The 10,571-nt window shown below is 47.1% G+C and overlaps 1 protein-coding gene across 1 annotated transcript in view; it reads left to right on the top strand.

Moving 5' to 3' along the window:
- Window positions 1-8,302: 8,302 nt before the first annotated feature.
- The window catches only part of MGAT4A (alpha-1,3-mannosyl-glycoprotein 4-beta-N-acetylglucosaminyltransferase A), a 122,171-nt gene continuing 119,902 nt past the window's right edge, over window positions 8,303-10,571 (top strand). The window contains exon 1 of the mRNA XM_080814884.1: window positions 8,303-8,388. The gene's annotated coding sequence lies outside the window, so the exon portion shown is untranslated. The remainder of the gene's footprint in view (window positions 8,389-10,571) is intronic.

The following is a 10,571-nucleotide window of genomic DNA, read 5'->3' as shown; positions in this document are numbered from 1 at the left end:
AGAAGGCTGATTAAAAAAAAATACCACACAGACAGTTCTAATGAATTCCAAAATGCAAAAGGACTTATCTGAGTGATCTCATGTTTTGGGTTTTGGGGAAAAGAATGAAGTGTGGAAATTATGATCATTGTTATCAGAAGGAGATCATTTTTGCCCTCTATATGAGGACATCTATAAGTCACACATTTATCCAACCTTGGCCTTGTTGAATCTCTGGCTGCCTTGATGAGCTTCAGCAGCTTGGCCTCTCTCCCTTTTCAATCCATGCCCAACTGTCTTAAATTCAAATTTCAAAATGGAAATAAGTATAATTACCTATTTTTTCAACTCACAGGTGACAGGGGAATGGAATAGTGGAACACATGACGTGAACTGTGGATAATCTAAAATATGGCTTTGATTCCAGAATGTTTGAGGTTTTGTATTTGCATCTGGATATGTGATCTTGTAAGAGTTCATGGTCCTTTACAAAAACAGTCAAATCCTACTTATGAAGACCAGGCAGCCTTCCTCAAACCCCTGACCCTCTGCTCTGCTCTCCCTAAAAAGTCCTGTGAGAGGAAGTTTTGAGAAGAACAGGAAGCAAGCCTTCAGCCTCCTGGGCAAGTTCAAGTCTGACTGTCCTTGTCCTGCCCGCAGTAGGCACACCTGTCCCACAGCGGCTTGGCCTGACTGGCTGGTCCAGCACTAGACTAAGCCTCACTGCTCAGTCTGCTTCCCGGTCAGGCTGCTGCTTCTTACCCTTTTGTGGACTTGTTTCTCTTCTCTCTGCTTTCCTCTCTACCTCTGGCTTCCTCTTTGCTCATGGCTTCTGTGTACTCCATCCTCTGTCTTTCTGTTTCTGTCCTGACGCTGCACGTCTTTGTTTCAGAGCCCTTCAGAGAAGAGATGTGCTGAGTTCTGTTGGTCTCCAGCCAGTTTAAAAATACGGGAGGGTCCATGCGTTAGGGCCCTGTATCCTGGGACACTAGCTTGTCAGTTAATGGCTAGCCATCTCTGAGTTGGCCATCGCATTGTTGTGAGCCAGAACTTTTGACTGTGTATGCCTCTGTCTATCTGTATGTCTGTGTATCACTGGATAAACTAGGGAAATGGTTACTCAATACATTTAACTTGTGGCGCCCTTATGAGGAGAACGGACAGGAATAAAATGTTCTCCGCCATGAGGATATGACAATTATTCAGATGGTGAAAGAAGTCAACATCTGAGGAAGAGCCAGGCCAGCTGGCTAGACCATAGCACGAGGCAATGAACCAGGGCTGGGGGCCCAGGGGTAAAGGAACAGGGTCCAGCTTGCGCCAGACTTGAGTTCCCCTAGGAGGAGCTCTCTGTGCTCCTAACTCAACTGTGTTCAGGTTTTTGTACCTGTTCGAACTGTTCTCTTGTCCCCTAAACTGGGAAGCACTTGCTGACACCCCCTCTTACTTCCAGGGTATGAGTGGAAACTTGCTCCTCCATTTCCTTCCCATACAGAGAACCACAGGCAGTTCACTCTTACAGTATATACCCTCAATCAGCATGTGTTAAGGACACAGAACAGTGGCTGTGCAAAAGTTTTGTAGAAAATTTTTAAAAAATTAGTTTTACAAAGCACTCTGTTGTGATTGTCTTGGAATGTCTTACTGGTACCTCTGTGTACCAAGATTTTGTATTCAGAAGACATTCTCGATTGCTTACAATGTTTCTACCTCCCCAAAGTCCTTATTATGAGCATGACTATGAAGAAGTCTATTAAATGGAGTGTTCAGAGTTCTGGAAGAATCTTTCCTCTGAAGAGATGCCTTAGTTGTCACAATAGTTCATTTCTGAAGTGATATTGTATTTTTGGTTGTGTCTGAGACACCAATATTAGAATGTTTACTTACTGAAGAGAAACTTCTTTCTTCATTCTCCTTCAGCATTTCATAAACCTTGTGATTTTGATCCTAGACCAATGTAAAATTTAAAGTGGGAAGCACAACCAAAGCAATGAGTAAATATTTACTAAGTGCCTCTAGCAGAGGTATACAGATGGGCCCTAGAGTAGAAGTTCAGTAAATACCCATTTGATAATCCTAAGATTCATTTTCTGAAATTTAGGTAAAAATACTACAGCAATTCTCTTGCTGGTCAATGGTCTGATTCTCTACCCTTGAATATTTGCTTTGTAACATTGCTTTTCAATTCAGAAATCTTCCTGCTTTCCTCTTACCCAAGCCTGAGGCTGGGACTCTCCTGCACTCTCCTCCATAACCTGCCATATTTTCCCCAATGCCTCTGTTCACCCCCTCCTGCCCAGGTGCCATGAGCAACCAGTGTGCACTGCCCTCTGTGTGTGTGTGTGTGTGTGTATTTGTGTGTGCTCGTTCTCTTGTAATGCTTCTTTTTTCCCTACACCTGCCCAATTCCTATACCTGTTCTTAAAGACTCAGAGCAGGTGTGTCTTGTTCCACAAAACCCTCCATTCCATCAACAAACACGTGCAGGGTAACTCCCTCAGGCCCGTCCTACATAGCTTAGTGAGATGGTCTCAGCCCTGAAGAGTGTAACAGCTGAGTGAATGAGTGAATGAGTCAGCAGACAATGATATTGGCACAGCCCACCTTTTTTCACTTAATAAAACACAGAGAAAATGATAACATTCTTCATGGCTCTGGGGTTGTTTGTAGCTGGAGGGCTCCAGCTGTGTCAGATCTGACCCAATCACTCTAAAGGCCAAGTGGGGCCAAAGCTTTCCCTTCCTCCAACTAACACCAGCTTTGAAACTCAGGATGATGCTACAGAGCGATGAAACCGTATGTAGGAGTAGGGACGGGAGTGCCGTGGGTCTGTCTCCCAGGCTCATAGGTAAGGAAGGGCTTCCCAGGAAGTGGCAGCAAGCTGAATCTTGCTGAAGGATGTTAGCTGGCCACCGAGGGTGGTGGAATGGGGACAGGGAGTGAGGCGCCAGAGGAGACCGCCTGTGCCCTTTGTGGAAGGCAGGGAGCCATTCAGGATGGCGTGGCTCAGCTTGAGGCGGGGGCAGGGGGAATGTGGCTCTTGTGGCAAGTGGGTGTTAGACTAGGAGAGCTGTGGGTGTTCTCCCAGCCAGAATCCGAACACCTGGAGGGGTGACACCACATTTTACAATTCGGCATCTTCCAAACTTTTACTCACGTAACGGCTGAATATGGCCTTGTCTGATGGCAGAGTCTCTCTTTACTAGTGACAGGTCTTGATGGCTGCCATGAGACACGTGAACAGTCTCCCTTAAGAGCAACGTGAATGTGAACTGTGTTTTCTAGAGTTTGTGTGAACCCCACTGGAGCGGAAAGATCTGACAGGCGTACAGTTCTCCAGTCCCTCAAGTTTCCAGGACAAGCTCTGGTTTCGCTTTACAGAATGCCTGACATGGCTTTTTATTCTGACACTGGGTTGGTTATCTACCCCTGGTCTCTAGCCTCACCCGTGCTGCCTTTGTGTCCTTTGCCCTGAGAGGCTGGAGCTGGGAGGGAGCCAGCAGCCGTTCCCAAGGCTCCCTGAGGCCTCCCGTTAGCGTCTGCCAACAGGAGGCAGTGGTTGGAGATGAGAAGGCATAGATGAGCGAGAAGCCTCCTGCTTCCGAGACCAAGGGTTGCTGGAGGTTGTTGGCAACAGCTGCATGAGCTGAAGGGGTGGGGGTGATTCCTGTCTCCAGCCCCCCCAAGCGGAGGCAGTATGTTTTTAGGGTTCTAGAACCAATACTTCAGCCGCAGATGCAAGCTCCCAGTGTCCACCCAAGAGGCACCAGCAACCCAGGATCCTTGGGTAACCATCCTGCTTTCTTTCTGCTCTTTACCCTCTTTCTTCATTCCACCCTCCCAACATCTTTGCAACCCATCTCCTGAGTATTAGTTCCTCTGTGCAAAATACCTAGAATTGTTTCTTTTTTCTTTTCTGATTGGTGCCTGGCTGATACACCCACCTGCTTGTAGGGCGGTAAGCCACCACTGTAAGAGAGGGTCGAGAAATACTGGTTGTTGTGAAAAAGGTGACAACGATTATGTTGTCCAGCTATCCGTAGCTCCAAATGGCCTGATACTGGGCAGTGATGGTCCTGCGTGTATTTTTTGAGTAGAGGTTTTTATCCTGTTTGAAAGGAACGGATAGAGTAGCACAGTTGAACTGCTGGAATTGGTGTTATGCATGGATGGATTTCAGACACAGGGCTGTTGACCCAACACATTTTACAACTACCAAATTCACAGAGGAAGAAAAAGAAAGGAAAAAAAAATCCCCAAAGCTCTGTAATTCTCTGGCTCACCATTCTCTTCCTTCGTGCCTTCAGAGTATACATCAAATATAATAAAACCAGTGAGTCAGCTTTAATGGTGTGGCTAAAAAGGGAGTGATCCCTCCAATCCTCCTAAACACTCTTGGCAGAGACTTTCCCTGCCACGGGGCATTGCCGATTGTTCTAACAATGCCTGGAAGGGAGCCCTTTCCCAGTAAGATGGTAGGATCCTCCTTTGGGGTTTTCTTGAACAATTACAGCAATGGCTTGTACACATACACAAGTGGCACCGACCACAGCATTTAAGTATAGTGAGGACCCACAATTCCAAAATTACATAGCTGCCCAGGTCGGTTTTTGTCTGAATAATGGGATAGACCCCTATACCCCAACAATGTGAATGTGAATGAAATGGAAAGGCCTCTTTCAAGGTTTCTTTCACATCAGGATAAGCAAAGGTGTGAGGAGGAATTGTAAAAATAAAGTAAAAATCATTTAGCTCTCTGCTGTCCATCTGGCTGAAACTTCATGCCCACCTAGAGTTGAATATTAAATAGGCTGGTTCTATTTGAATTGTCTCATTAATTTCTTGGTCCCTGTGTGCCCTGTCTCATTACACAGCAGAAACAGTTTGGACACTGTGTCTGAAAACACATAAGCTTTTACTGCCCATCCTGGTCCTAGTTCTCCTGTAGCTTCTAGACTAAAAGTGATAGAGCACACTGTTTACCACGAGAAATGAGAGGGTTCCTGCCAGGTCTATAGGAGCCAGGAAGGACCTCCTGGGCGATTCCTCTTGAAGCCTTTATAATTGAAAAATGATCCCATTTAAGTGAGTAGCCAACAAACCAGAATCACAACATTTATTTATTTTTAAAAGATTTTATTTATTTATTTGAGAGAGAAAGTGCAAGAGTGCACAAGCAGAGGGAGTGGCAGGCAGAAGGAGAAGCAGGGAACCCAAGGCAGGCTCAATCCCAGGATGCTGGGGTGGTGATCTGAGCCAAAGGCAGAGGCTTAACCATCTGAGCCACCCAGGTGCCCCAGAATCACAACAATTATAAACATTCATATATGATGCAATTGGAGGGGACCGGGGTTGAAGAGAACTGAAGATGACTTGCTTCATTTCTTAGAAGTTGATTACTGTAGGTGTGGCCCCACCAATAACTATGCCCCATCAAAGCAATAAAGGGAAAAGATTAGCTTTGGTGTGGCCTCTGCTTTTAGCTCCCGTGTCATCTCCAGGAAGCCTTCCCTGTCCTGAGAATCTGACTGGTGGCCCCATCCTATCTTCTGTCCTAGTACCTTGAACTTGTGGCAGTATCTTGGGGTTTAATTCCTTACTTACCTCTCCCAGTAGTGTGTGATGGCCCTATGGTTAGATACCGGCTACCTCTGCACCTCCTAGGCCCTCAGAAAATGTGGAAAGATGCTAGGGACACAATCCAGATCGGTGAAGTTACAGGCAGAACTTCTTGCCTAAACATTTCTCTTATTTCCACTGACTCTGAACTAAAGGCCTGGAGAAGGCAAAAAGAAACTGCACAGTAGAGAAGCAACAAAGAGGGAGTAAAAGAGGGAATCATCATGGAAAAGATAAGAAAAAGAGGACTCAGTGGGGCTTGGTGTGACTGTCTTTATTAAACAGATACCACAGATGTAGTTGAAAATCCAGGATCCTGTGCTCTGCAAAGTTAGGACAAATGAGCAACCAATTATGACCTATGCTTTGGAGGCCCATATTCCATGCCATTCCAGTTTTTAGGACAATGAACTGAAATCCAGATTTTCCTGAGCTAAAATGTGAATGGTTTGTGATGACTTTAACTGTAGGGCCAAATTTCTTCCCAAACCTACCCTTCTGCTGACAGGTATAGAAGCAACATATCATCAGAAAGGCCCCAAAAGGAAGGCAGTTGTTTTTTTCTGCTTGCTTTCCATCTTTTGCTATAGGTTTTGCCACTAACCAGTGTCCAGGGGGAGTTCTTGCCATCTTCCTGAATAAGACCATTGAGTCTGCAATTGAAACTTGGCCTTCCAGGATTTGCTTTCTCTTCTGACATATTCCTCTACAGAATGTTTGTGAATGCTTTCATTTCTGTCTCTTAGCGAGAGGGAAAAAGATGGAGAAAGTGGAGAGAAACCTATCTTTTTGATATTCATCCATTCAACAAAATTTTGTCAGTTGCTGAAGACTCAAGCAGAGAGTTGGTGAGGTGGAATGATGTAGGGGCTCTGGAATCAAACAGACCTGGATGTGAATTCTGGTTCTGTTATTTACTAGTTGCCTAAATTACTATTTGCAGCTGCTAAATTAATCTCTCAGAGCCTCAGTTTCTTCGTCTGTAAAATAAGAATAGTAGCTACGCAGGTACTTGTTCTTTTGGCCAATCTTGTGGGCATGGCTTGGTGGCTTTCTCCATCATCTGTCAAATGGCAGAGCTTTCTCTGTTTGCAAAAGGCCTGTCATTAAGAGCAATGTATAATAAGGTCTAGGATTTTCCATTCCCAAAAGATATTTTCAGTAACATATATCAAGCAGTGTCTCAAAGGTTGTATCCTAGGATGGCCTCAGTCTTTAATGCTTACATCTGGAAATCTTATTGTCAGCTTGCTACAAGGAAATGTCTTTGTCATAGAACACAGGAAATCTGGTTCTCCGGCCCCCAAGGCAGAGAGAAAAGTTGTCATTCGGTGTCATGGCTGTCATGCCTAAGTTATGTTCATGGTGCTGGGTAGTGGAGGAGCCTTTGAGCCTTTTTGTCTACTCCCCCTGAACTGAGGGAGAACCATGAGAGGAAAGAATCATGTATGTCTTCCTGGACCTTTAAAACAGCTCAACAGTCATGGAGAGAAATATCACCATGGAAGAACTAAGAAACCCATGCATGTCATAGCTGATTATTAATTACCGCTATCTTGAGACAAAAGAAAGGAATTTTGCTGGGGGGAAAACTATTCTGATTGAGGTTTGTCTCTTGAGTTTTGAATTTTTGGATTATGAATTTCTAAAAAGAACCTATTTGTTACTTTGGGAGCTTGGCAGGAAGAAGGATGTCCCCTTGTTCTTTGGCCGGTAGTTCCCTGTAAATGTTAACTTGGAGGGCTGTTGTGAGGATTATGGTAATGGTTAAAATAAGACATCTTTGGTATAACCAAAAGATGATGTGCTCAATGGTAGTTACTATTAACACAAGTCATAATACATATGAACACTAAGCAAAAGAGAGGTGGACCACTCAGGCTTTCTATAGATGATTACCTAGTTGGTTAACTTGACATGGTGAAAGATTAGAACATGGGGCCCAGGAGAAAGGGGCAGGATATGTGATGAAGTGGTAAAATCAAACGCTTTGGCACCCACACGATCTGCCTTTAAACCTTGTATTTTTTCTTCCTATGTTTATGCTAGTCCTTCCTTCTGGGTCCCCGTAAATTGGGGATAAGGATGCCTATCGCTAGGGATGCTGTGAAGGTCAGAGACAGTCGCTGAGGTCCTGGAACTGCTGGGCCTCGGAAGCTATTGTTGGTTTAGAGCGGGACCTTTCGCCAGGAATGCTGCCCAGGCCGCATGACCGAGGAATGGGACTTGCAGCTGGGGCCAGGGGCTCCGATTGAGGAAGCCCAGGGTGGTCGGGTCGCGCGCCCAGGCTGAGGCCGAGGGTTCCCTGGGGCCTTCCGTTGGCAGTCTGAGCTGCCTCTGCACACGCCGGCGAGGATTAAAGCCAGATGTGGCTTGGCGGGGCGCAGGGGGTAGAGGGGCGGCTGCGCGGAGAAGCCAAGCTCTCGGAGCCTGGGACCGGAGACCAAGACGCAGAGCGAGACCTCGCCGTGACATTAAATGGAGGGGGGAGGAAAGGGATCTCAGGAGAGTTATGTAGGCTGCGAGTCGGCGCCCCTAAATGACAGCCGGGCAGGCCACTGACGCGAGCAGCTCTGCCGCGCGGGGGCGCCCAGTGGAGGGCGCGCAGCACCGGCGGCCAATGGCTGGCGGGGTCGCGGGCGGGGCCGCAGGGCGGGGCGGCCGCGGCGCTCCAGCGGCGGGGGCGGAGTCGCGCTGGGGAGGCGGGGCACCCGGCAGCGGCAGCGGCTGCAGCGGCGGCCACAGCAGCCTCGGCGGCGGCCGCGGCAGAACTGGCAGCGCCAGCGGCGGGTGAGGGGCTCGCGGCTCGCGGCTGGCGGCGGCGCGCGGGCGGCCTCGAGGTTGTGGCGCAGGGCGGCTGCGCGGAGGGGCGCGGGATGGAGGGGCGGTGCCGGCTGCTGGGCTCCGAGGCGCCGGGGTCGCGGGAGATCCACCTGCTGGTAACGGAGCCGCCCGCGCCGCGGCCCGACCGGGAGCTCGTGCCTCCGGCTGCTGCGGGGCCGGCTCGGGGCGCTGGCTGGGCCTCGGGGCGGGGCGCGGGCCGGGGCGCCCTGGTCGTGGGGTCAGCCCCGCGCCACCGCCGCTACAGCCCCTCGGTGCCGCGCGCTCTGGCGGTGGCCGGCAGGGCGCCTGGTGCGTTTCCCGGCGCTCCCCGGCGCGGCGAGGCTCGTCGACTTCGGGGCAAAGTGGAGGAAAGTGCGGGCTTAGGGGGTACTGGGAGGAAGGGAGAGTTGTCCGCGGGACCGGGCCGCCCCAGGGCCCTCACCGGCCCGGGGGTGGGCGCCTTTACGGGGCCGGGGGCAGGTGGGGCGGGGGCCAGGAGGTCCGGGGCATGGAGCCAGGGGTGCTCCCGCCGTGGTGGAGGCGGTGTGCAGCCGTCGTAGCGAATATTTCTACAAAGTGAAGGTGTGCGGGTCCGGTGTGAAAGAGCACCGCCATCCCCCCAGGCCCCAGTTGCCCTGAAGGAGGAAGCTGCAAGTGGGACCCTTAGATTGGGTCTGGGTGATTGCACAGAAAGTGTACCAGGTGACACCTCATGAGGCGTGTTTTATGAGCTGGCAGTCATACCACTTGCGCGCCCGCTTTTATTTCTTCGCCGCGTGTGTTTCTCCTGAGCCCGTTTATTTGCTTACAGTCCGAATTGCGAAATATAAGCAGACATAATGTATGTTTTTAATGCTTTCCATGTATTTTGCTGTTCTGCTTTTGCTCTCGGACGAATTGTCATGAAAGATAATGATAGCGTCGTTTGGTGGAATATAGAACCTAAATTTAGAATCAGATAATGCCTTTTGTGGTTTATCTTTCGTTTTCTGAATGTTAAAAAAAATAGTTTTATTAACAGCTTGTCGTGGCATGGGTTTCTTTAGTCCACACTTGTAAATCCAAAAACGTACTGGACGATGAAATTATGTAAGCTGTGTTAATGAAAAGTATTAATCCTTTGATAAATCTAAAATGAATTTTTACATAATTTGTATAAAGTTATATAGCTTACGTCATGGATTTCATGCTTCTGCCTTTCAGTCTTCAGGCACCTCTGTCCTGTCAGTGGCATAATGAGGGAATATGCCAAGTGTTCAGCAAAGTGTTCTCAGCCATAAAATGTATTGAATATTTCAGAAAACACTTTAAATGAGGGTTTTTGTATCCAATAATAAAACAATAGGGCAGTCAAATAAAACAGGTTTTTCAGTCTGCGGTCTTGAGTTGATGTTCCGTATGTCTTTGGGAGGGTGAAGAAGATGATTGAAAGTTTTAGCTGTCACATTTTTTATTGTTAAAGATTCAGATACGTTAAGTGATAATCTCAGAGAGTATTAAGGTGTTAGGTTGAAATTTTTACAAATGTGGATACCGATAAAAATGACAATTTGTTTCTTGCTTTAGGTAGTCAGTCAGTCCAGAGGGCTCTTGGCTGTCCAGCCTGACTGCCTCTCCTGGTTGAAGAGTATGGAGATCATTAGTTTTGCTTTAGTCTGGAGTCTTCAGTTAACTGTGCAGTTAAACTTGATTAGTTTGGAAACCCTAATTAAAATGTACGACTACATTCTTGCTGAGTAAAATGCTCTTACATTTCTCCTGCAGAATTTCAGGTCTTATTTGTTAGTAGAATTGATAAGTATCTTCTTCAAACCAGAGCTTAATGGCTTCCTGGATCTAATTTTTCATATTTGGTATATTCTTTACATATTATTAATAGCATATCTATAGCTTACTTTGATTTTAGAAGTCATTCACTTTTACTGTCTCTGTGTATTAATACTGAATTTTATCATATGGGAATTTTTTGTATTTAATAAAACTATTTTAAAATATCCTTTACGATTTCTTCTTTACTTCCCCATAAGTATTAATTGAATGTTTACTCTAATAACCTGTATACTTTTAGATCTTTTACTAGGACAAAATTCTTCCTGAAGTAGGGTGCAGCTAAGTATGTAGCAACAGAAAGTTATATGCATTTTTATATA

The sequence above is a fragment of the Martes martes genome, assembly GCF_963455335.1.
Source record: "Martes martes genome assembly, chromosome: 9".
In the NCBI taxonomy this organism is placed as follows: Eukaryota; Metazoa; Chordata; class Mammalia; order Carnivora; family Mustelidae; genus Martes; species Martes martes.
This window is presented reverse-complemented; position numbering and strand designations above follow the sequence as displayed.